The following is a 26,872-nucleotide window of genomic DNA, read 5'->3' as shown; positions in this document are numbered from 1 at the left end:
AGTCAGTTCGAGTTTCCAATCTTGCCCATTCTGTGAAGATATTGAGGAAGTAACCAACCATGGGTTCAGTTCAGGAATTCATTCCCTGGTCCACTTTCCTACCATGCTGCTGCTCCACTGTTATTTCCAGCGTCGAATCTATTCCTCTGCCAACTGTATGACAACAAGAGCTCTACTCGCTTCCAAACCGTTGTCATATGTAGCTTTTCTGTCTTCAGCGAGAAGATGTTTCTATATCGTTCCCGCAACGACTAGGAGAGCTTCAGCCTAAACCGTGCGGTAAGCCGAAGCTATTCTCAGTGCCACTCTGCGTTAGAACATAGTGAGTGCGATTCGTTATTTTCGGTATCACATTGCGTCCGCCTAAATTTCTGCACCGTATTAGAGTATAGAATCCGTGGCTGATGCAAGCAACTTCCTTGTATATCTACTCAAATGCGGTATTGTGTGCGCAGCCCTTTCGCAGGCTCCTTGTTTGTGCTTCGAGAAGGTGAGCTTACTGCCTAGCTTCACCCACAGAATTTTCGCTGAGTTTTGTGTTTCTTTTTGCTGGTCTCTGATAGTGCGGATACGCCTCTTCGTCAGGATGACGATCTTCGTTTTTGCTGTTGCCAGCTGAAAATGATGATCAGCCATCGCTTTATTTACATTGCGCATGACCTGATTTACTTTAAGCTGTGCCAGCGTACATCTTCACGCTGTTATGAGCGCTGCCACATCGTTTGCAAAAATCACTAGAAATGCACTTTCTGGCATGTCCAATCGAAGAAGACGGTTGTAAGTAATGTTCCAGATATCGGGACCTTGTTACGAACTCTGGGCTGCTTCGCATTCCATCTTGAGCTTTCTTTAAACGTTTGCGGTTTTGTACGCTAGATGGCGGTCTCTCGATTAGTCCCTTAGAGTTTATAGCAGGCAGAAAATAGCGTTCTAATGCCTCAAGTATGTTGTCCAACAGAACTAGAGCGACAGTGCGATTTGCTACAGGGATGCTTCTCTTTTAGTACTTACTCAAGGATTTTCAATCAACGCATTACCACTGACCTAATTTTGTTTCAATACTTCAAAATATTTAATTACAATACAATGAGTTAGCCTGCCCACTCATTCGCGCGTCGCACTTTGCCTAATCAGCAAAATCAACAATTAATTAGTTTAAATGACTGTGATATTACAATTTGTTTACAAATATATATTCAACCCAAATCTCTTTAACGAATTAAAAAAAAAAAACAGAATAATTGCATTTAATTTGTAGTGTTGATGGGTCACATCACAGCTTCAAGTCATATGATTGTGTTCAGTCAACACATACAATATCATACGATACTTTAATTATATATTCATATGTATTTTTATGAGCTCGTAAATGTACGTATGTATGTATACGCATTGATATTAATAAAATTACATATCTATTACACTTGTAAAATATCAAAGCCCAACGGACAGTGTAAACATGCGTCAATCAAGTGTCAATTGTCACCAGTTAAACTTGGTTCATCTGCGCTTGTAAGGCGTTGATAGAAGAGTCGTTCTATACAAATATGAAATTGCAAAGAGATGTAAGCTTCCATAAGAAAATACAAATGATATCTTAAACATATTTACATTGTAAGTATATTTGTATGCGCATTCTACCATAAAAAGTAGTCTAACTATAAGTTGAATGTCCATCTTCTGCCACTTGAAGAAATGCTCGTAATTGAGCAAAGTGGGCAGAACAATGCGGTAGTTAGTTACATAGAATAATTTCTTTATTATTATACAAAATATTTTTATTAATATAAGAATGTATGAGGTGAAGAAAAAAAAGAAGATTTTGAACTACAAACTTTATGATTGAGAAATTACATACATAATATTATTGTGATACCAGGACCGATCGAAATACACGCAATCAGATAGACTACGATGTGATAGACGGACGTCATGCCGCCAGTGTTTTAGATGAGCGCACGATTCGAGAACCTAACATCGACTCTAATCACTATCTCGTAGCAGACACAATATGTACCCATCTGCGCGGTTAAAAGCAAGGAAAGCTAGACATCGAAAGGTTGTAATCGCAATAGACTGCCAATGATTTCGCAGCTCGACTCTCACACCTGCTCTCTGAGAGCATAAGTTAATCCGATAGAATGAAGGAGCATATTTTGGTTAGGTTGGTTACCGGCGACCACGGAAAAGCAATTGGTATGATGAAGAATGGCCGTTGCAACTGATAGAAAAGATGCTACCTACAGAAGAAGAATGTATGAATGTTAGCGTGAGTTGAAAAGTGAAGCGAGACGCCTTTACAGGAAGAAAAAATCAGAGACAGATAGCGTGAGTGAGAGGAGCTTGAGCTGATACCCACCAGGAATAACGCCCACAAATTTTACCAAAACACTCGGCGACAGACGGAAGGTTTAAAGTCCTGGGGCAAACTCCTGTTAGAATGAAAACGATGTCATGACAGTGCTTAGATTGTGAAGGGATCACATCCCTGCTCTCCTTAATGGAGATAGCGATGTGCCGCTGAGGAATGATGAACCCGAGTCCGAAATCGATGATGGAATTAATGTCCTCCACCCGATTATGACGAAACCATAATATCAATGAATGTAAGGCGCGGTAACCTTCGAAGAGATTTTAGGCCGAGCTTCCTTTCCATTTAATAAAGGCCATTTTTCCATTATTCAATATTGGAGTTATTTATTCAACAGTTTAGCGATACGAACCTAGCAAAAGGGCAAATAAGAGGATTTGCAGCAAATTCGTTACAATTGGTGTCAGAAGAGGAATTGTTGAGTAAATTCCGAATATTGGGAATACAACTTGGACCAAAGTTCGGTGAATTGAAGATCCAGCAACTGAAAAAGGAGTTGGAGAACCGTAGATTAAATACAACCGGAAATAAAATCGAACTTCAAGCACGGCTACGAGAGGTAATGGAGTCGCAAGGAATTGATGTGGACGAGTTTGTCTTTTATCCTGATGGGGACGAAACAACAACAAAAATTGAAGAGAAAACCGAAACATCGTAGACAGTTACGAGCACAGACTTAAACATGATATTGGCTGCAATAACTGCTCAAACATCGACAGTGGCATTTCAGCTGGAATCGCAGGAGAAACGTATAACATCCAAGATGGAAGAACAGAAAACGTATATGTCATCACAATTGGAATCGCAGGAGACACGCATAACATCGAAGATTGAAGCACAAGAAACGCGTATGGCAGAAATGTCGACACAGATTACATCAAAGATGGAGACACAACTGAAAGAACAAGAGGCACGCATAACAGTACAACTCGAAGCACAAGAGGCGGGTATATCATCAAAACTCGAAGCACGTATGGACGAGAAAATAACGCAGTTTGAGGAAAAAATCGATGCCGAGGTGGATGTTGTGAGAGGTCGTATACAAGAGTTGCAATTAAACCGCCCAGCTGCTTCAGCCAGTAATACGAAGGTGAAAACTCCATCTTTTGACGGTTCTGTTCCTTTCCAGGTCTTCAAGCTACAGTTTGAGAAGACCGCAGCAGTGAACAACTGGAATGCGGAAGATAAAGTTGCTGCACTGTTCGTGGCATTGAAGGGGCCAGCAGCGGAAATCCTACAGACGATTCCCGAAGGAGAGCGGAACAATTATGAAGCATTGATGGCTGCTGTAGAACGACGTTATGGAAGCGAGCATAGAAAACAGATATTCCAAATTGAGTTGCAAAACCGCTACCAAAAAGCAAATGAGACATTGCAGGAGTTTGCTTCAGATATTGAAAGATTGGCTCATCTTGCAAATGCGGACGCACCCGTGGAATACACTGAAAGGGTAAAAATCCAGAGTTCCATAAATGGCATACGGGACGTGGAAACGAAGCGAGCTACATACGCAAACCCAAAGCTGACATTTGCTGAAACGGTATCACATGCATTGACTCAGGAAACGGCCTCACTATTGAGTAAACCAGCATACAAAGCTCATCGTGTGGAAGTGGAAAGACCAGATTGGGTAGACACAATTTCGGAAGCACTGAAGGGATCACAACAGAAAAATGCCGGAGTTATTAAATGTTTCAAGTGCGGCAACCCAGGTCATATTGCACGACATTGCAGCAGCGGTTCCAATAGCTCCAACAATGTGGGTGGTCGTAAACGCAGAGCAGAAGGTGATGAGCAAATCTCCAAGACCACTCAATCCTTAAACTAAATCGAGTCAGCCGCAAAGGCGACAGCTGGCTCCCGCAATTGAATGCCCCATAATCCTTATCTCGTAAATTGGAAGAAGGTCAAGCAATCTTACTGTCGGAGGACATGTGGATGGAAAGGAACGTTTACTGACTGTAGATACGGGTGCATCTCATTCCATCATTCGAGCGGATTTAGTCAACAAAAAGATAAGACCATTGCTTGGAGCAAGATTACGTACAGCCACGGGAGAGGACACCCAGGTAATTGGAGAAGTAGAATGTGAAGTCGCAATTGGGAACGTCACGGTAGTACACAATTTTATAGTGGCAGAAATTGTTGATGAAATCATAATTGGAGTGGACTTCTTAATCGACCAGGGCATCAAGATCGACATGCAAAGCAAGACGATGCGATATAAAAACATGGATGTACCACTTAATTTCGGCTACGAGAGAGGCTACAGCAGTAAACGAGTGCTGGTGGAAGAGAGTCAGCAAATACCACCAAAATCCGAAGCAGTCATCTGGGCAAAGGTTGATGGAGATTGTGGGACAAAAAAATTGTGGGTTGTCAAAGCAGCAAACAAATCAGCACTAAACATACTTGTAGGAAAAACCCTGGCTATGACAAAACAAGATGGAACTATTCCGGTAAGAGTACTCAATGAGTTCAAGTCACCACTCAAACTGACTAAAGGAGCTATTTTGGGAAGATACCAAGAGGCTGAAGTAGTTATTATCTGTGAACAGCTCCAGGAACACGTTTCAGCTAGTAATACTGATCTTTCAAATGACATCACGGCATGGACGCAGGGGCTAGAGGAAGCATATCAGAGTAAGGCAAAACAACTGCTCCTAAAGTACGCGAACATATTTGACCAGGATGATTATAAACCAGGCCGCACCAACGTTGTGAAACATTAAATTGACTCTGGAGATGCGAGGCCGATCCGTCAAGCTCCACGTAGTGTTCCACTGGCGAAGCGGGAAGTTGTGAGTCAAATCATTCAAGAAATGAGCGACAGCGGCGTCATCGAACCATCAGCTAGTCCATGGAGCTCACCGGTAGTACTTGTAAAAAAGAAGGATGGAAAAATGAGATTTTGCGTGGACTACCGGAAGTTGAATGACGTAACGAAAAAGGATAGCTACCCATTGCCAAGAATTGACGACACTCTGGACTCGCTATCTGGTACGAAATGGTTTTCCACGCTGGACTTGAAAAGCGGCTACTGGCAAGTGGAGGTGAAGGAGGAAGATAAAGAGAAAACAGCCTTCAGTGTCGGTGATGGTTTTTGGCAATTTACAGTGATGCCTTTTGGACTTTGTAATGCACCAGCTACTTTTGAGAGACTCATGGACCAGGTACTGAAAGGACTACATTGGAAAACATGCTTGGTGTACCTGGACGACATCATCGTATTGGGCAAGAATTTTGATGAACATCTTAGGAACTTGGAGGAAGTTTTCCAAAGAATAGCTGGCGCTGGTCTGAAGTTAAGTCCCAAAAAGTGTGCGCTGTTTAGAAAGGAAGTAAATCATTTGGGTCACAAGGTAACGACAGAGGCATCTGCACTGCGAACGAAAAGATAGAGGCTGTAAAGGATTGGCTAAGACCACAGAACCTACATGAGTTAAGAAGTTTCCTTGGGCTGTGCACATATTACCGCCGATTTGTACCAAATTTTTCCAGCGTAGCCCATAGCCTCCATGAGCTTACAAGAAAAAATAAAGCTTTTGAATGAAAGAAGGAGCAAGAAGTGGCTTTCCAAACATTGAAGGAGCGTTTGTGCACTGCCCCAATGTTAGCATATCCGATACCAGGAGCAATATTTATTCTGGATACAGATGCGAGTGGATATGCTATAGCAGGCGTTTTATCACAACTGGTCGATGGACAAGAGAAGGTAGTTGCATATTACAGCCGTTCGATTGGAAAACCAGAGAGGAACTACTGTGTTACGCGGAGAGAGCTGTTGGCATTGGTAGAGTGCATTAAACATTTTCACAAATACCTCTGCGGCCAGCGATTCCGTGTCAGGACAGATCACGCAGCGTTGAAATGGCTTCTGCAGTTCCGTAATCCGGAAGGACAATTGGCACGGTGGATCGAGCGACTACAAAGCTATGACTTTTCCATTGAGCATCGAAAAGGTAGTACCCATGGAAATGCCGATGCAATGTCACGAAGGCCATGTAGTTTGGAATGCAAGCACTGTTCAAAGGCCGAGGCTAAAGAAGACATTATAGATGTCCGGCTAATTACTATAACGTGTACGGATGAATGGGACAAGTAACAACTAAGAAAGTGTCAGCTAGAAGATACAGATCTGTCACATGCTATGCAAGGGCTCGAACGAAACGAAAGACCAAGCAGAGAGGAGATGTCAGCAGAGAGTCCCATTGCGAAGTCATATTGGGCACAGTGGAACAGTTTAGAATTGATATCCGGTTGCTTGCATCCAGTATGGGAGAGTGAGGATGGTCAATGCAAGAAGAAATTGATAGTTGTTCCGAGAAAGAGGATTCCTGACGTGCTCAGCGAGCTGCACAATGGTCCAAGTGGAGGTCATCTTGGAATCACGAAGACACTCGAGAAAATTAAGCAGAGATTCTATTGGGTTGGTTGCCGTCAGTCGGTCACCGAGTGGATTGCCAATTGCGAGGTATGCAACAGAGCGAAAGGGCCCAAAACCCGAAGTCATGGCCAGATGAAGCAGTATATTTCAGGTGCACCATTTGAAAGGATCGCCATGGATGTCGCAGGTCCATTTCCTACTAGCAACCGCGGAAACAAATACGTACTGGATTATTTCAGTAAATGGCCAGAGGTATACCCAATCCCAAACCAAGAAGCAGAAACAGTGGCAGAAGTGGTTAAAAACGAATGGGTTGCAAGGTATGGTGTACCAATGGAGTTACATTCTGACCAAGGCAGGAATTTTTAACACGGACAACTGCATTGCATCCTCAGTCCGATGGTATGGTGGAACACTTCAATAGAACATTGGAGGAGCGATGGTATGGTGGAACGCTTCAATAGAACATTGGAGGAGCATTTAAGGAAAGTAGTAGACAAGTACCATAAGGACTGTGATACACACATATCGTTATTATTGATGGCCTACCGATCGGCAGTACATGACACAACGGGCCAAACTCCCGCAAAGGTAATTTTTGGCAATGACCTTCGACTGCCAGCTGATTTGAAGTATGGGATAGATGCCGATGCGGAGAGGAATGTCAAGAAATCCACTGGTGTCTTGGAAGAAAAGCTGAGAGAGATACACGATCTGGTAAGGCAACGAGCAAAGATTATGTGTGACAAGATGAAAGCGAGGTACGATAAAGCAATTAATTCGGAAGGGTTTTAGGAAGGAGATTTGGTGCTGCTATACAACCCACAACAAAAAAAAGGTTTGTCCCCGAAATTGCAGTGTAACTGGGAAGGCCCATACAAAGTTGTAAAACGGATCAACGATGTAGTGTAGTGGCAAACCACGAACCAAAATGAAAGTGGTTCATTTGGAGAGGCTAGCAGCGGTTAAATCGAGAGATTTGTCTAATCGGGACGATCAGACTTAGGTGGAGGGCAGTGTTACGAATATTAACAAAACTAAGGAGTGCTGCCGTCTCTAAGCCGATGCTAAGCAGTGACGTGAATGCACATCAATAATTCAATCATTATGTATCTACATAAACGAAACAATAACTGCGTCTACATATATGTACCATGTACGTATACGAGCAGCGGAGAGTCAATGCACTAACACATGCATATATCTGAGATACTCCTATAAGTATGCAATGAGAAAAACTATAAAATTGTGCAGTTGTAGTTACAGCTGAGAAGTTTGAGAGCTACTGGACTAGTAGATTCTGAAAGCGCCTAGAAGATGTATAAAATTGTGCAATTGTAAGAACAGCTGAGAAGTTTGAGAGCTCATGGACAATGCTAGTAGATTCTAGAAGATGCGAACCGAGGAAACCAGAGAGTATAAAAAGGCGCAGATGTAGAGGCGCTGGAATTCGGTTTGATTTGAGTTGTCAAGCAGTTACGACTAAGACGATATCGAGCGAGCAATAGCAGTATTATTTTGAAAGTCAGTTTCCTTTAAGCTATCAGTTTGGTTATTAAGCTATTCGTTGCACAGTTTGAGTGTTATTGTGGAGTATTTTAATAAAGGCCATTTTTCCATTATTCAATATTGGAGTTATTTATTCAACAGTTTAGCGATACGAACCTAGCAAAAGGGCAAATAAGAGGATTTGCAGAAAATTCGTTACAGTATATATCGACGATAATTCGCTATCGATTACAAGCCGACGAAGCCCTTCTCATACGTCCCGGAATAATTACTTTCTGTTGAGGCTTAACTCAAACCATTGAGTGAGCTCTCGTTATTGAAATTTACGAGTACTTGGTACTCACACCTTTTTTTTCTACCAATTCTCACACATAAATTAAACGGCTACTTATTTTAAGCTTGTGCGATAGAAGTTCACTCACACTTTCACTATATTCGACATACGTGACCCGGCCTATGAAAAGGTGGCTTAAGACTCAAAGAAAACTACTACTACTAAGAAACTGAAGAAATGCATTGTTTATCTTTAACAGATGTTTCTCGCAATTTCTTTTTTGAGTCATAAGCCACGTTTTCATTGGCCGGGTCACATATCAATATTAACAGTGATATTTTAAAGGTCATTCTTTAAGCATCTTTCTTCGTTTTACTTCTGGCTGTCCCGGGCTCCTTTAACCGTCTGATTGTTGTTCTTTCTCCATCGCACAGATGGTCTTTAAGTCTCCTTTTGCTTTTCCCTCTCTTTGCCACTTCCTCTCACACTACTTCCTTCACCATGAACCAACCTTTTCTTTTGCATGCTTTTTCCTCCCTTTTTTAAGATTACTCCTCTCTTTGTTTTGTTTATAGCGTGATCTTTTTTCTCATTTCCTTCAAGTTGGCCAAAGTTTCAACGTTAACTTCCATAGGGCCAAGGCGTCTCAGAGGTCTAATGTTAAATGTGTAAAAGAAACTCCGTCTATTACAGCAGTGTTCGTGTTTGTTGTAAAGCGGTCTGGCGTTGGGAGGCTCTAGCCAAATATATCATTTGACTGTAAGCAGTAAAATGCGCGCGATTCGCATACAACCTTGAATTAAGAGAGCGGGTTATTCGTTGCAAAAAGCTGTCGTATCCAAAGTACAGCTGTACAGCTGGCTACTTTATAAAGTTTGTACTGGCATCACTAAAACACCACTGCATAGAATTGTTTGTTACTTTCACTAATGCATGAGTTGAGGTGTAAATTGCAGTTTAAGCCCCTAGGCGCCAAGAGTCTTGAGATCCAACATATGGACCTGGGTATCTTTATCGAATGTGTTTATACAACATGGATACCAAATGAAAGCTTTTAATGAGAGCTTTAACAAAAATGTAAGCTTTTTGGATTACTCAATCCGTTTACGAGATAAAGGCGGGCAGTTGCTAGTTTTGAATAAAAAACATGATGCTCTAACTTTTTAGGGAGAATTAGCATGTCCGCCTCACACTGCCATCTGCTGTCTCGTTCCATTGATAAACTTTCCGTGCTTCTTTAGTCTATTTGAACAGTTGCCAATAAATTAAAATTTTTTTTTATTCTGATACCACAAACTCAATATTTGCACACAAAAAATTTTCCTTGGAAAATAACGAATACAAAATCAAACGAAAAAATGCAGTGTAATAAAATTTAATTTTATCTGTTAACAAATTCACGCTGCCACATTGAATACCTCGAATTAATTCAACTGGAAGTTGTACACGACAGTGGAAGCCATAAAATTCAACTATAAACAAAAAAACAACATCAACAATAATAACAACAATAGCAGCAACAACAACTAATTCCAAATAATTACAAGCGCATGATTCAATATCACCCGGTGGCAGTTGTAAATTGTAAATGGTAAAAGCAAACAAGTGCCAGTGACAGACAGGTAAATGTTTGTGATGGAAAAGCAAAAACAAACAAGAAACAACTAAAACAGAAAAATACAATAAAAAGTGAATGCTGTAATTGAAAAAAACAAATTCAGGTTATAGTTAAATATTTGTGTAACTTCACATGGCTTGAGCTACATAGTTGTCCTTAAAAGGAATTTTTTTATTAAAAAATCTAAAAGAGTATTTTTAAAAAATTCTAAAAATCTATTTGAAATACAAAATGGTCCATAAATAAGTATCACACGCACTAACTCAGGAAAATGTCTCACTTTTTGGTAAAAGCCAGCATATAAAGCCCATCGTGTGGAAGTAGAAAGACCAGACTGTGTACACATAATTTCGAAAGCATTGAAGGGTTTGTAACAGAAAAATGACAGTGTTATCAAATGTTTTAAGTACGGCAACCCAGGTCAGATTGCACGTCATTGCAGTACCAATCCTAGTAGTTTCAACAATGTGGGTGGTCGTAAACGCAGAGCTGAAGGAGATGAGCAAATATCCAAGCCCACTCCATCGGTATGGCCCTATAATATCTGTATCAAAAATCGGAAGAGGTCGAGCAATCTTACTGTCGGAGGACATGTGGATGGAAAGGAACGTATACTGACTGTAGATACGTGCGCATCTCATTCCATCATTCGATTTGATCTAGTCGACAAGAAGATGAGGCCATTGCATGGAGCAAGATTACGCACAGCTACTGGAAAGGACACCCAGGTTCTGGGAACAGCAGCATGTGAATTCGCAACTGGGAACGTCATAGTACTACGCAATTTTATAGTGGCAGAGATTGTTGTTGAAATCATAATTGGAGTGGACTTCTTAATCGACCAAGGCAACAAGATGCACATGCAAAGCAAGACGATGCGATATAAGAACATGGATGTGCCACTTAATTTCGGCTATGAGAACGACTACAGCAGTAAGCGTGTGCTGGTGGAGGAGAGTCACCTAATACCACCAAAATCGGGGGCAATAATCTGGGCAACGGTTGAGGGAGATTGTGTGTGTTGTCGAGGCAGCAAACAAATTAACAACAAAAATACTTGTAGGAAAAACTGTGGCTTTGACAAAATAAGACAGACGTATTCGGGTAAGAGTACTCAATGAGTTCAAATCACCACTCAATCTTATCAAAGGAGATAAATTGCGAAGATGCCAAGAGACTAAAGTAGTTATCAACTGTGAGCAGCTCCAGGAAAACGTTTCAACTAGCAAGATTGATCTTCCAAATGACAATACAACATGGACGGAAGGGGTAGAGGAAGACGATCAAAGTAAGGCAAAACAACTTCCCCTAAAGTACGCAAACTAATTTGTGAAATATCGAATTGACACTGGTGATACGAGGGCAAATTGTCAAGCTCCTCGTAGTGTTCCACTGGCCAAATGGGAAGTTGTTAGTCAAATCATACAAAAAATGAGCGACAGTGGTGTAATCGAACCATCAGCTAGTCCATTGAGCTCACCGGTAGTACTTTTGAAAAGGTGAGATGGAAAAATGAGGTTTTGCGTGAACTACCGGAAGTTGAACGACGTCACGAAGAAGGATAGCTGTCTAAGCTTTGGTGATTCGGCGGGCGAATTGGCTTTTTTATAATTATATTATTTTGTTATTTTTAGTGGACCGTAAATTTTTTATTTAGAGAGAGGTCGCTGTGCGCCTGTTACCCCTTGTATGTATTCATTGGGGGCGAGTACTGGGGGCCCCAAGGTATTGGCTGCGGGTTGAGCCACCTGGTTTTGCTTTGAAAAACCCCGCTTTGGGATAAAAAATTTAAACTATGTCTTTAGAATATTTCACTAACCAGTTGAGAATTACAAGCACACTCAATAGCTAATGAAACAAACGAACGAAAAATGTTGATAGTTTAAGTCACTTAAACAAGCCTACCAATTACCAAGAATTGAGGGCTGCTGCACTGCGAATGAAAATAATAGAAGCTGTAAAGGATTGGCCAATGCCGATAGGCAGTGGATGAGACAAGGGCCAAACTACGGCAAACATAATTTTTGGCAACGACCTTTGACTGCCAGCTGACTTGAAGCTTGGGATAATTGCCGATGCGGAAAGAATTGCCAGGAGATCAACTGGTGTCTTGGAGGAAAAAATTACTTGTGAGCCAGGTACAACAAAGCAATAAGTTCGGAAGGATTTTTGAAAGGTGATTTAGTGCTGTTATTCAACGCACTATGAACGTAAGGTTTGTCCCGAAATTTCACTGTAACTGGGAAGGCCGGTACAAAGTTATAAAACGGATCAACGACGTTGTGTACCGCATATGAACCATTGGAAAATCACAGTATAAAATGAAGGTGGTTCATTTGGAGATACTAGCAACATTTGTATGGGACAATTTGCCTGATCGGGACGACCAATTTAAGACACAGAAACGAAAAATAAATAAGCAACTATTTGAGAAGGCTGTTCGCGAAATATCTAGACATTGAGAAAAATAGGCGAACGCCCCGATTTTCTATTTCACCAGTAATCAGGATTTCACGGATCTTCAATCAAGGTCATATAAGGCATTGAATCAAGTTAATAATTTTTCTTTATTAACAAGTGGTTTTGATTTTCGCACCAAAAATTTCAAATTTCTTCTTGAAACTCAGAAGAGTACTTGATCAATTCATTAAATTGGTCTGGCGGTCAAAACATATGGGTATATTATTGAAATGTAAGACAAAAGTAAACGAATTTTTTTGCCACTTAATTGAATTGTTTGTCTGCGGGATACATAAATTGATGATGTGGATGAGTGGAGGTCAATGCCACATTTGCAAACAAAAATTATTATTTTTTTTAAATAAAGTTATGGATTTCCGCCAAACTTATACCATCTACACAAAAAGAGAGGTCGAATGAATCATTTTCATAGCGAAGTTATATTGAACTTCCAACCTTTAACCGTGCACGGTAAGTAGGCAGCACAGATGAGCCGAGCTGTTTCCTTGCCGTAATTCGCTTTTAAATTGCCTACCAATTTCGCGTAGTAAACCATCAAAAAAAAAACATGACTCCTAAAGACTTAGCAGAAACTGGCTAAACGCTACTTAAGTGTGCTTAAAGTTTATTTGTATAGGACTGCTTTATCAGAGACGTACATAAATACTGACTGATTGTGACATTTTCCTGGGTTTAACATGCTTGTTCGTTTATTTGGATGATTTGGCGCTGGTCCTCCTCTGTTGGCTAAGATACGAAGTGCCAATGGAGTCGATATCTTGGCCTTTTGGAATCTGCGGCACAATGCACCATCTCATACACTCGTGTTTTTCGTTTTCTTTTCTTCTTCCACTGTCTTAATCGCCCATTACATTTCTCTCCCACATAAAAGTATACACATATAGTTATAGTAGCGAACAGAAAAATATCAATGGCAATTTTCATCAAATTTCCTCCATGAAATTCTTAATCTAAAACTTGTATGAATTTTGTAACTGAAACTTGAACATGTTTTCGAAGAAGTCCAAAAATTCAATGAAAGTTTTCGAAAATTTCGAAATTTTTATATCAAACTGAAGTCGAAAACGTTTTAAAAAAAAACCAGTCAACTAAATTTTAATTTATTATTTTTGATACTATAAGGAAAACCCGCTATAAATGTAATTGAAATGCTGCAAACCGATATCGAAAATTTTTTCAAAAATTTCCAATTATTTGTTTGGAGTTCGCTGAATCAAACCGATCTCGGAACTGTTTTCGAAAAAAATGGAAATGGAAAAATGGAATTTTCGAACTCTTTATTTGCAGTTACCTGAACCAAACCAATCTCAAAAACGATTTCAAAAAAGTTAGAAAAATCGTCAATTAAAATCTTTTTTTTTTATTTTCGTAAACTTTAATCGAATTTTCAAATTTTTTCGTAAACGTTTTCGAAACTGGTTCTCAGACTTGCAGCTACAATATTAATAAAAGTTTTTGGTAAAATATCGAAAATAAAAAAGAAAAATTTCATTGGCGGAATTTGAAAAAAAAAAATCGCCACTGCTATTTTGCTCCACGCTGCTGTATATTACGGACCATTTTGAAGAGGAAACTTGCAGAACCGGCTTTTCCGCAAAAAAACAAAGAAAAGCAATCCAGAAAAAGAGATCACCGCAAGCGCAACTGGCAGATAAGCATTGAATCCAGCGGTCAGCCAGCTATAAAATACATCGCCGCCACTTGTTGCTCGTGTGCTTCAGCTGCTGCCCATCTAATTGCACGCACAACAACAACTAGCTCATCTAGATAGAAGACAAAGAAAAAACCTGTTTTCCAAATAAGTAATGAAAAATAAGAAAAAAAGCGAAGAAAAACAATAACAAATAAAACTCTGATTACTAAACATATATGTATGTAGGTATGTATAGACAATGTCCAGTTTTGAAGATCATGGTCCAATGCAATTTGTGTGTGGTGCAGCAGCCATTCTTCCTGACAGCATAAATGCGTGTTTTTGCCAACAGCAACAAAAATGTATGCGATAATACCAAAAACAACTGTCCGAAAAGTTAGTGTTGTAGGGAGGGAGGTGAGTGAGTTGAGTTGACTTGAGTGGTTGGTTTTTGTTGCATCAATGCGATGCAGCGAAGCAAAAAGACATGTGCGCACACACACATTCAAACAAAAATGCGACTATCGCACATACATATGTGAAACTAAAGCAAATATATTATGTACGAGTTGCAGTTAAAAACTGTAGCTGCTGCTATTTGTTGCAAGTTGCTCTATTCGTACTACAAGCAACAAAATTTAAGGCTATATAATTTAGTACCTGTTACCATAAATGTTGCGAGTGTACCATCGCACTGGAATTTCTCATTGTTTGTTGTGTTGCAAGTGCAATGCTGTTATTATTTGTTTTTGCTATTGTTGTTGTGCGCTTAGTTGTTTTTCGTTTATGTTGTGTAGTTTCAAAGTTTTTTTTGTTGTTTGTTTTTTTGTTATTGCTTTCACGTTAATCGGCGGAAATTTTCATTTGTTTATTTTCTATTTTATTGCTACTAACTTTAGTCACTTTTCGCGGTCAATGCCCTACTCTGCCGGTTAAGTTGGTCCACATGCTTGCATATTTATTTATTTTTTTATTATAATTCTTTTTTTTATTTTTTTAAAGTATTCCCATTAGTAGATATTTATGTTTATGTCAATGATATCTGACACTATTTGGTAATAAGATAATGTCACAGCGCTCACAAATGTTTAAAAAAACACTAATTTCTACATTCAATTATTTATGTATATTTGCTTACTATCGCATGAACTTTGGCTTAGGTAAGTTTGAACTGCCCGGTCCGTGAGAACTTCACATCTTATATAATATTTCAAATTGCTGTTTTTATGTGCAGGTCCCTTTTTCGCTTTTATTTGGAATCCAAATCTATAAATAAAGTTTTGGTTGTAAAACTGCATTACCGGCAGTTGCTAACATTCGCCAGATGGCAGGGTAAGCGCATGTAAGTTTTTATTGATAGATGATTGATTGATAGAACAGCTGATTTCTGTTGATATTTGCTATGAGAATTTTATATTTGTTGTGCAAGATGCACAGGGGTCCGGCTAGTAGGCTGTATTACCAGAAGTTTGTTTAGCGAACAAACTGAAAAATGCTTCAAAAACCAGTACCTATGTTATAAAATAACTCCGTCCTCTTGTCAAATACCAGACGCTCTCTAGGACCTATGCCTTTTGCTGCTTCTATATGTGATCACTTCTAGCAAGCGCAGTGCTCGATCGTTCTCTCTACCAGACTGGCCCAAATTTGAAAGCATGTGACGGCAGCAGGCAGTGTCCAGTCAGAATACCCGTCATGAGTCTAGAGTCTATTTTATAATGAAATTAAATTGGTTAGTCTAAGGTTGTAAGACCTGCACATGATCTTCGACACTTTACAGCGCTGCGCTTGTAGCCACGCCTTTCCCACTTTGTCGATCATGTGCAACTCTCGCCTTCTCTTAATCTCGCCACATGTTATTGGAACGTCTGTGGAACTAGTTTCGGGGGATGAACGTTAAAGCCATATCAATGTTTAATTACCTTGAATATGTCAATTTGAGTGTTTTATTGCTTATGCTGCTAATGATTGTATGCTTACCTGAAAAAAAAAATAAAATATGGTATAAAGTTCAAATAAATATTAATTTAAACAAGTTCAAAAACTAGTAAAGATGTCTTCTTTTTATAGTTTCCAAAATTATATTTAACTAGAGTACCCGACAGACTCTGTTCTGCTCGAAAAATGTGTTAACCTTTATTTAAAAATTGAACATCGCTTCCACCCTCGAATATATGTGTATCCCATTATCTTCTACTTTATCTTCCGATTTTCTTGTTCATACATTATTCCATTTATTTTACTCCCATTACCACTCCAAGTCCCACTCCTTCTTATACTCCCAGTCCCAATCCCACTCCTATTCCCACTACCACCAACCTACCTATTCCTATTTCATTTATTTCCCTCCCATTTTCACTGCCACTCCCACTTCCACTCAAACTCACACTTCTACTCCCATTCCAAATCACATTTTCACGCTCGCTGCAACTCGAACTTCCACTCCCGATCCCACTCCCATTCCTCTCCCTCTCTCACCTAAATTTTCTCATTAATGAAATCTGTATACCAAATATCGAAAAATTACTTCACCTGACCGATCGATCGCAATATCTTTGTTTGTATAAACCACTACTAAACTATATGAAACTAGCGCAGCTAAAATTTTTAAAATCGCATTTATTTTTATATATAAAATATAGAAAATTAGTCCTTCCGTTCTATTGCTCGATTATATTCCTCCCAGAGATGTAACTAATCTCCCAGTAAACATAAGCATTTTCATACTGTAGATTCTACAAAAAAAAAATGTGTTGTCTTCGTGCCTCGCTCTTTTCTCTCCATGTTTGATCTTTGTCTTTCCCCTGTACTGTACCCCTTCCCCACGCAATTTCTTCATCTCTATCTAAATTTCCTACACCCACTTTCTTTCTTCTCCCTCACCCTCTTATTTCCTTCCTCTCTCCATTCTCTTTGTTTCCTCCCCAAATCCCACTCACTTGTATCCCTTTTTCCTTATTCGGAAGGCTGCCTTAATAATACGTTTCAAAAAAAAAACAACGCATCTTAAATGAGATTTTTTGGAACAGATTGGCTGGCGGTCCACTTGCAGAAAGAAAAGGTCCAAAATATTCGATTATCGAAAAGGAAATCCTGTACTAAGTTTCAAGGAAATCTCACCATGAATAAGTTATTGTGACGAATATTAGCAACACTAAGGGATACTATCATCTCTAAGCCGATACTGAGCAGTGACTTGAATGCACATCAACAAATCAATCATTATGTCTACCCACATGTCCAGACGAGCAGCGGAGAGTAACGCACAAACACATGCATATATCTGAGATACTCCCGAAAGTACGCAATCATTTGTGCAAGTATTACTCACATATACACGCGCATATGAGAAGCTATAAACGTAGTTATAACTGGTAATTTTATAGCTGATAACTAACTAGTAAATTCTAGAAATAGAAGCGCCTAGAAATATGTCAACGAGGAAACCAAACAGTATAAAAAGCAGCACCAGTTGAGGCACGACAATCAGTTTGATTTAAGCAAGCTATCAGTTGCGAAGTATAAGTGTTATTTATTGTGAAGTACTTTAATAAAGGCCATTTTACATTATTGAATAGTGGAGTTATTTATTCAACAGTTTAGTGATTCGAAGGTTGCAAATAGGCGGAATTTCAGTAAATTCGTTACAGTATTTTATATTAGTTCGCCGTGTCCAATTCCCGATAAGAAAAGTTTTTTTAAATATTAACTTGGTCAAAAAGGTACTCCTGTCCCGAATATCAAGAAAATCATAACGCTAATACCATATATTGCAAAAGGTCGGGCCCTAGTCCACTTTCAGGAAAGGAAAGTTTCTTAAAGCTAGTTAAGGAGGTACCACTGTAACAAATTTCAAGCAAATCGCACCATATTAGAGTTTATTGGAATAGTTCGATCTCCCGTCCACCTCCCGGAATGAAAATGGATGCATTGTAAGTCCATACCATTCTCAAAACCTCTCCTCTTCTCTCCTCTCCTTTCCTCTCCTCTCTCCTCTGATTTCCTCTACCCTCTCATCAATTTATTTTATTTTATTTAAAACGAGTAAATACTCCGTTTTGAATATTCTTGTTTGTTTTTATTAACACTTTTAATATCAGCAAAGAAAATCACACATTTACCCATATTCGCTGACTCTCGCGCTATACTCCCAACAAAACAACTAAGTACACACTTTTCGTTCATTTGCTCGCTACATCATATCTGAGTTTGTTTGCATGAGGCCTGCTGGCTTCTCTCAACACAACAGCATCAAACACAGGTTGCGTTCGTATTGTGGTTGTAAACATTCTCAGTGTTTTAATACGTGTTTGGCATCTGTGTTAGTGTCATTTTTAAATTCATATTTTAGCGCTGTAATTAAATATCTTGAAATTTTTGTAACGGCCTTCACGTCTTCTTGAAAAAACCTATCGATACATATACAATAGTTTAGAGCTTGCAGTTATAGTTTGGACGTGAAAGGGGAGCGAAACTTTCAACCTGCCTATTTATATATAGATTTTACCCTGACCCCAAAAAAAATTTCTTTAGTACTGTCACATACTGCATTTACAATATGCTATAAATTTCCATAATCAACAAACAGTTATTAATTAACAAGCAAATCAATAAACTTAAGCGAAGGTGAACAAAGGCCAAGTCAGTAAATGCAAAATACGCCAATTAATTTCTAACGTAGCCAACACTTACAATGTAAATATGGTAGCAATATATTAAAATTTCACAGACATGTGGTTGTGCATCAATTTTTTTGTAATAAAGAACAGGTAAGGAAGGCTAAGTTCGGGTGTAACCGAACATTACATACTCAGTTGAGAGCTGTGGAGACAAAGTAAAGGAAAATCACCATGTTGTAAAAAGAACCTAGGGTAACCCTGGAATGTGTTTGTATGACATGTGTATCAAATTGAAGGTATTAAAGAGTATTTTAAGAGGAAGTGGGCCATAGTTCTACAGATGGAGCCATTTAGGGATATCGCCATAAAGGTGGACCAGGCCTGACTCTAGAATTTGTTTGTACGATATGGGTATCAAATGAAATGTGTTAATGATAATTTTAAAAGGGAGTGGGCCTAAGTTCTATAGGTGGACGCCTTTTCGAGATATCGCCATAAAGATGGACCAGGGGTGACTCTAGAATTTATTTTGTACGATATTGGTATCAAATGAAAGGTATTAATGAGTATTTTAAAAGGGCGTGGGCCTAAGTTCTATAGATGGACGCCTTTTCGAGATATCGCCATAAAGATGGACCAGAGGTGACTCTAGAATTTGTTTGTACGATATGAGTATCAAATGAAAGGTGTTAATGAGTATTTTAAGAGGGCGTGGGCCTTAGTTCTATATGTGGACGCCTTTTCGAGATATCGCCATAAAGGTGGACCAGGGGTGACTCTAGAATTTGTTTGTACTATATGGGTATCAAATGAAAGGTGTTAATGAGTATTTTAAAAGGGCGTGGGCCTTAGTTCTATAGGTGGACGCCTTTTCGAGATATCGCCATAAAGATGGACCAGGGGTGACTCTAGAATTTGCTTGTACGATATGAGTATCAAACGAAAGGTGTTAATAAGTGTTTTAAAAGGGAGTGGGCCTTAGTTCTGTGGGTGGACGCCTTTTCGGGATATCGCTATAAACGTGGACCAGGAGTGACTCTAGAATGCGTTTGTACGAAATGGGTATCAAATGAAAGGTGTTAATGAGTATTTTAAAAGGGCGTGGGCCTTAGTTCTATAGGTGGACGCCTTTTCGAGATATCGCCATAAAGGTGGACCAGGGGTGACTCTAGAATTTGTTTGTACGATATGAGTATCAAACGAAAGGTGTTAATAAGTGTTTTAAAAGGGAATGGGCCTTTGTTCTATGGGTGGACGCCTTTTCGGGATATCGCTATAAACGTGGACCAGGGGTGACTCTAGAATGCGTTTGTACGAAATGGGTATCAAATGAAAGGTGTTAATGAGTATTTTAAAAGGGCGTGGGCCTTAGTTCTATAGGTGGACGCCTTTTCGAGATATCGCCATAAAGGTGGACCAGGGGTGACTCTAGAATTTGTTTGTACGATATGGGTATCAAATGAAAGGTGTTAATGAGTATTTTAAAAGGGCGTGGGCCTTAGTTCTATATGTGGACGCCTTTTCGAGATATCGCCATAAACGTGGACCAGGGGTGACTCTAGAATGTGTTTGTACGATATGGGTATCAAATTAAAGGTATTAATGAGGGTTTTAAAAGGGAGTGGCCCTTAATTGTATATGTGAAGGCGTTTTCGAGATATCGACCAAAATGTGGACCAGGGTTATCCAGAGCATCATCTGTCGGGTACCGCTAATTTATTTATATATGTAATACCACGGACAGTATTCCTTCCAAGATTCCAAGGGCTTTTGATTTCGCCCTGCAAAACTTTTCATTTTCTTCTACTTAATATGGTAGGTGTCACACCCATTCTACCAAGTTTTTTTCTAAAGTTATATTTTGCGTCAACAGACCAATACAATTACCATGCTTCATCCCTTTTTTCGTATTTGGTATATATTTATGGCATTTTTTTCGTTTTACAAAGTGAGTTCAGATAAGTACGTGAACTGAGTTTAGTAAAGATATATCGATTTTTGCTCAAGTTATCGTGTTAACGGCCGAGCGGAAGGACAGACGGTCGACTGTGTATAAAAACTGGGCGTGGCTTCAACCGATTTCGCCCTTTTTCCTAGAATATAAGCCTCTACCAAATTTCACAAGGATTGGTAAATTTTTGTTCGACTTATGGCACGGCGGCCACCGTGATGTGATGGTAGCGTGCTCCGCCTACCACACCGTATTCCCTGGGTTCAAACTCCGGGCAAAGCAACATCAGAAATTTTAGAAATAAGGTTTTTCAATTAGAAGAAAAATTTTCTAAGCGGGGTCGCCCCTCGGCAGTGTCTGGTACGCGCTCCGAGTGTATTTCTGCCATGAAAAGCTCTCAGTGAAAACTCATCTGCCTTGCAGATGCTGTTCGGAGTCGGCATAAAACATGTAGGTCCCGTCCGGCCAATTTGTAGGGAAAATCAAGAGGAGCACGACGCAAATTGGAAGAGAAGCTCGGCCTTAGATCTCTTCGGAGGTTATCGCGCCTTACATTTATTTTTTTTTTTTATGGCATTAAAAGTATCCTAGACAAATTAAATGAAAAAGGGCGGAGCCACGCCCATTTTGAAATTTTCTTTTATTTTTGTATTTTGTTGCACGATATCATTACTGGAGTTGAATGTTGATATAATTTACTTATATACTGTAAAGATATTAAATTTTTTGTTAAAATTTTAATTTAAAAACAATTTTTTTTTTTGCTAATTTTTATTAAGCAGAAATATAGTAACGTTGCTGCCAAATTTCATCATGATATCTTCAACGACTGCCAAATTACAGCTTGCAAAACTTCTAAATTACCTTCTTTTAAAAGTGGGCGGTGTCCAAAATTTTACTAGTTTTCTATTCTGCGTCATAAGTTCAACTCACCTACCGAGTTTCATCGCTTAATCCGTATTTGGTAATGAATTATCGCACTTTTTCGATTTTTTGAAATTTTCGATATCGAAAAAGTGGGCGTGGTTATTGTCCGATATCGTTAATTTTAAATAGCGATCTGAGATGAGTGCCCAGGAACCTACGTACCAAATTTCATCAAGATACCTCAAAATTTACTCAAGTTGTCGTGTTAACGGACAGACGGACGGACGGACATGGCTCAATCGAATTTTTTTCGATACTGATGATTTTGATATATGGAAGTCTATATCTATCTCGATTCCTTTATACCTGTACAACCAACCGTTATCCAATCAAAGTTAATATACTCTGTGAGCTCTGCTCAACTGAGTATAAAAATAGTAAAGTAATAAATAAATAAGTAATCGAGAGGAAAAATAAATCAAAATCCATAATTTGTGTTGGAAGTTTTCTCTGCCCGTTGTTGTCTGACTGTCGCTTTTATTTCATTGCATTTACCCGAGACGTTAGCTATTAATAATTTCATATTGACTACATGAAAGTGTTGTTGTTTTCCTTTTATTTTCGTTCAACTTATTTTGTGCAATCACAACAACAATTGATTGCATTGACTGCGATAGTGTGCAAGCTACGGAAGAACATGCACTGCTGGTCTATGGGGTAGCTTTTACTGATGTTGCAGATAAGCACAGCACACACAATCTATATAGTTTTTGGTATACAGCTCACCTCATTGCACTTATTTGAATGTGTGTATGTGTGTGTGTTGTTGTTGTTAGTGCAACTATGTGAACAGTTGTGCGCTGATAATCAAGAGTGGTCAATGGTCAACTTGCAAAACAGGAGCAGGCGCAGACATAGGCACTGGCCAAGGCGTCAACAATCAGGATCGAGTAGCTGCAGTCAAAGTTTACTAGTGGAAGGCGTTCGTTGAGTTGATTGCACTTCTGTTAGAGTTGGTATAGTTGTTGTTGTTTTTGCGCTTGTTATTGCCTGCTACTGATTGCACCAGCATGACCACTTGCTGCACGCCTATGAGGTTGTTGCCACTTCATTGAGTTTGTTCGCATATTCAATTTTATTTTTTAATTGTATAGCTTTCATGAAAATAAAATATAGGTAAATTTATTAAGTTTAGTCCGATTATCGAATATTGTAAGTTCATAAAGGGGGAAGAGATATACCCATCAATAAGTATACTGAAATTATCAGGATTACCAGCTGAATTTTGATGCGCGTGCATATTTACGTGTCGGATTAATCTTTGGTCGGAACTGAACAGATCGCTATAACATATATCACCCATACAACCGATTGTTCAGATAATAAATTAGCTGTATGAAAAAAAGAGCGTGAAAGGGCCCTCATAGACATTTACAAAGTGTTGTCGGACTATTGTGCCAGAGATGGACCGGTGAAGACAAATATCCTCAACCAGCAGTTGAGGAAAGCAACCACACATAACATACCCCAAATAACAACAACAATATAAGAGGTTTTCGTCATTTCTTCCTCAATTAATAATTTCATCAGATTATTGTTCAGAACCGGGAGGTCTTCGGGCACAGCGGATTTTTTTTTTTTTGCTATACAAATGTCTTTACTTATTGGCCTAGTGAGGGCTGAGCATTTACACAGGTAGTGGACGACTGTTTCTTTGCTGCCTTCCTCGCCGCAGCTGATGCAAAAATGCAGTTGAAAGGGATCGCTATTACCTAAACATGCAATGTTGGTCATCTGTTCTTCTGCTATCGTAATTGGCCTAGGTTTGCTTGGTTAACTTGCAGGTGTTTGAGCAGTACCACTTACAGATCGCTAACTCCTTGAATCTGCCATGTATGTTTCTTTTCATTGATGTTATTGGATGATGAAACTCGAACGCCTTTGTAAGTTTGTCTGCCGTCTCGATTTCCTCAATGTTCCTGTGAACAGATACATGAGTTCTTTTGCGTAGTCAGCTGCAGCTTGAGGCGATCTCTTGCAGCTGCTGACTGACTTGACTTAGTTCTAAGTTCTTTCATGCAACTATATTAATATTAGACCGTTTCAAAAAATTATATTCAAATTAAAAGGTGGAATTAATAAATTTAAAAGTATGCAAAACTGCAAAAAAAAAAAAAATTGATTGGTGAAATATTTAATATATTTTTGCATTTCCTCGGTCCTTGTGTTCCGAAGATTATTACTTTTGTATCAAGGATGAAGTTTCCATTCCCATTCTTTTACTCTTAGCATTGTATTTTAGGGAATTAAAAATTTTCTGCTAGAGAATTTTTATTTTCTTTAAGGCAAAGTGGCGAAATTTCCTTATGTGTTGTGGTTTACGAACGATAATCTTTTGTTTCTTAGATAGGGTCTAATGCGGATGCCTATATATACGTTGATTTTAAAGTGCAAAACACATATTTGTATCAAAATTTGCTTAACATTTAAGCTTCGAGGAGTGCCAAGTTAATTGGCGAAGAGTGACTACTGACTTACCAAGCTATCTATTACGAGTACTTAATACATTGCAACTGATTGAATGATGATAGTTATTTTGCAATTTTTTCTCAATCAAAATTTTTGTTGTGGTATTAAGTATGATTTTTTTTTATACTCAGCTGAGCGGAGCTCACAGAGTATATTAATTTTGTTCGCATGACGGTTATCCGTAACGGCATAAACTAATCGAGATAGATATAGATTTCTATATATCAAAATGATCTGGGCGAAAAAAGAAATTCATTTAGCCATGTCTGTCCGTCTGTCCGTTAACACGATAACTTGATTAAATTTTGAAACATCTTGATGAAATTTGGTATGTAGGTTCCTGGGCACTCATCCCAGATCGCTATTTAAAATAAATGAAATCTGACTATAACCACGCCCAATTTTTCGATATCGAAAATTTTGAAAAACCGAAAAAGTGCGATAATTCGTTACCAAAGACGGATAAAGCGATGAAACTTGGTATGTGGGTTGACCTTATGACGTAGAATAGAAAACTAGTAAAATTTTGGACAATGGGCGTGGCACCGCCCACTTTTAAAAGAAGGTAATTTAAAAGTTTTGCAAGCTGTAATTTGGCAGTCGTTGAAGATATCATGATGAAATTTGGCAGGAACATTACCTCTGTTACTATATGTATGCTAAATAAAAATGAGCAAAACCGGATGACGAACACGCCCACTTAAAAAAAAAAAATTTTAATTAAAAGTCAAATTTTAACAAAAAATTTAATGTCTTTACAGTATATAAGTAAATTATGTCAGTATTCAACTCCAGCAATGATATGGTGCAAAAAAATATAAAAATAAAGGAAAATTTCAAAATGGGCGTGGCTACGCGCTTTTTCATTTAATATGTCTAGAATACTTTTAATGCCATAAGTCGATAAAAAATTTACCAATCCTTGTGAAATTTGGTAGGGGCATGTATTCTATGACGATAACTCTATGAAAATGGGCGAAATCTGTTGAAGCCACGCCCAGTTTTTATACACAGTCGACCGTCTGTCCTTCCGCTCGGCCGTTAACATGATAACTTGAGCAAAAATCGATATATCCTTACTAAACTTAGATCACGTACTTTTCTGAACTCACTTTATCTTGGTATAAAAAATGGCCGAAATCCGACTAAGACCACTGCCACTTTTTCGACATCGAAAATTACGAAAAATGAAAAAAATGTCATAATCCTATACCAAATATGAAAAAAGGGATGAAACATGGTAATTCGATTGGTTTATTGATGCAAAATATAGCTTCAGGAAAAACTTTGTAAAATGTGTGTGACACCTACCATATTAAGTAGAAGAAAATGAAAAAGTTCTGCAGGGTGAAATCAAAAGCCCTTGAAATCTTGGCAGGAATACTGTTCGTGGTATTACATATATAAATAAATTAGCGGTACCCGACAGATGATGTTCTGGGCCCCCCGTTCCACATTTTGGTCGATATCTCGAAAACACCTTCACATATACAACTAAGGGCCACTCTCTTATAAAACCCTCATTAATTAGTACCTTTCATTTCATACCCATATCGTACAAACACATTCTAGAGTCACCCCTGTTCCACCTTTATGGCGATATTCCGAAATGGCGTCCACCTATAGAACTATGGCCCACTCCCTTTTAAAATACTCTTTAATATCTTCCATTTGATACCGATGCCATACAAACACATTCCAAGGTTACCTACTTGGTGATTTTCCCTTATTTTGTCTCCAAAGCTCTCAGCTGAGTATGTAATATTCGGTTACACCCGAACTTAGTCTTCCTTGCTTTTTTTTTCATTCAGCTTGAGCCGGTTACTTATCTCTGATTGATTCATTAAAGTGCAAAAAACACTTGGTTCATTGTATTCAATATTTTTTGTTGCTGTATTATGCCATTATTAATGTATGTGTGTTTGTTTGCGATTACTTTGTGGCATGGCATTAAACGTTGATTAAATTAATTGGTGTTGCTGCATTGATTTAATGGCGCTCAAATGATCAGTTGAATTGATGATGCAATAAGTTGAGGTTGCATGAGGCAATTACACAAAATTTTACATTAATATTATGGCAACGCATATCAATACAAATTTAGTTAATCCATCATAAAGTTTGTATATGCATATTTTTTTATTGTTTTATGTATTTTTTTTTTTTTTTTTGTTAGTTATGCTGCAATGAATTTTATGTTAGATCTTCATAATCTTTTAATGAATATGTGTGTGTTTTTATGTGAATAGCCTTGACTCTGTGAAGTTTTGTGGCTAATGGTTTTATATTTTTTTTTTTTATTTACAGTGAATTACTAATATTTTGGGTTGTTTTATAAGTTTTTTGCTTTACTGAAAAATTATATTTGGTGTATGTTTCTAGTTCAGAGTTTTACAAAAACGGACTTTAAGATAATTCGGGTCATATTTAACCCATGAAGTACATATGTGGTATAGACAAGAATTATAATATGTCAGGCAACAAACTTAAAAATTTTCTCTAAATACAGGCGGTGCCACGCCTATTTTTCAAAATTTTTTCAAATATCTATTTCTTATCACAAGGTCAATCCACATGTCAAGCTAAGTGCTCTTAATGGTCTTTGGTAAAGAATTATCGCATTTTTTCATTTT

General features: G+C 38.5%; 1 protein-coding gene across 8 annotated transcripts in view; it reads right to left on the bottom strand.

The window, feature by feature from the left end:
- The window catches only part of Dyrk2 (Dual-specificity tyrosine phosphorylation-regulated kinase 2), a 296,262-nt gene that overhangs the window by 123,039 nt on the left and 146,351 nt on the right, over positions 1 to 26,872 (bottom strand). For 2 of the 8 annotated variants that reach the window (XM_067765266.1, XM_067765265.1), the window contains one exon: positions 16,196 to 16,253. The exons of the other annotated variants lie outside the window; for them this stretch is intronic. The gene's annotated coding sequence lies outside the window, so the exon portion shown is untranslated. The remainder of the gene's footprint in view (positions 1 to 16,195; positions 16,254 to 26,872) is intronic. 8 annotated transcript variants of the gene reach the window in all.

The sequence above is a fragment of the Eurosta solidaginis genome, chromosome 2 (genome assembly GCF_040869045.1).
Source record: "Eurosta solidaginis isolate ZX-2024a chromosome 2, ASM4086904v1, whole genome shotgun sequence".
NCBI lineage: Eukaryota > Metazoa > Arthropoda > Insecta > Diptera > Tephritidae > Eurosta > Eurosta solidaginis.
The sequence above is the reverse complement of the archived record's forward strand: the minus strand, read 5'-3'. Positions and strand labels throughout refer to the sequence as shown.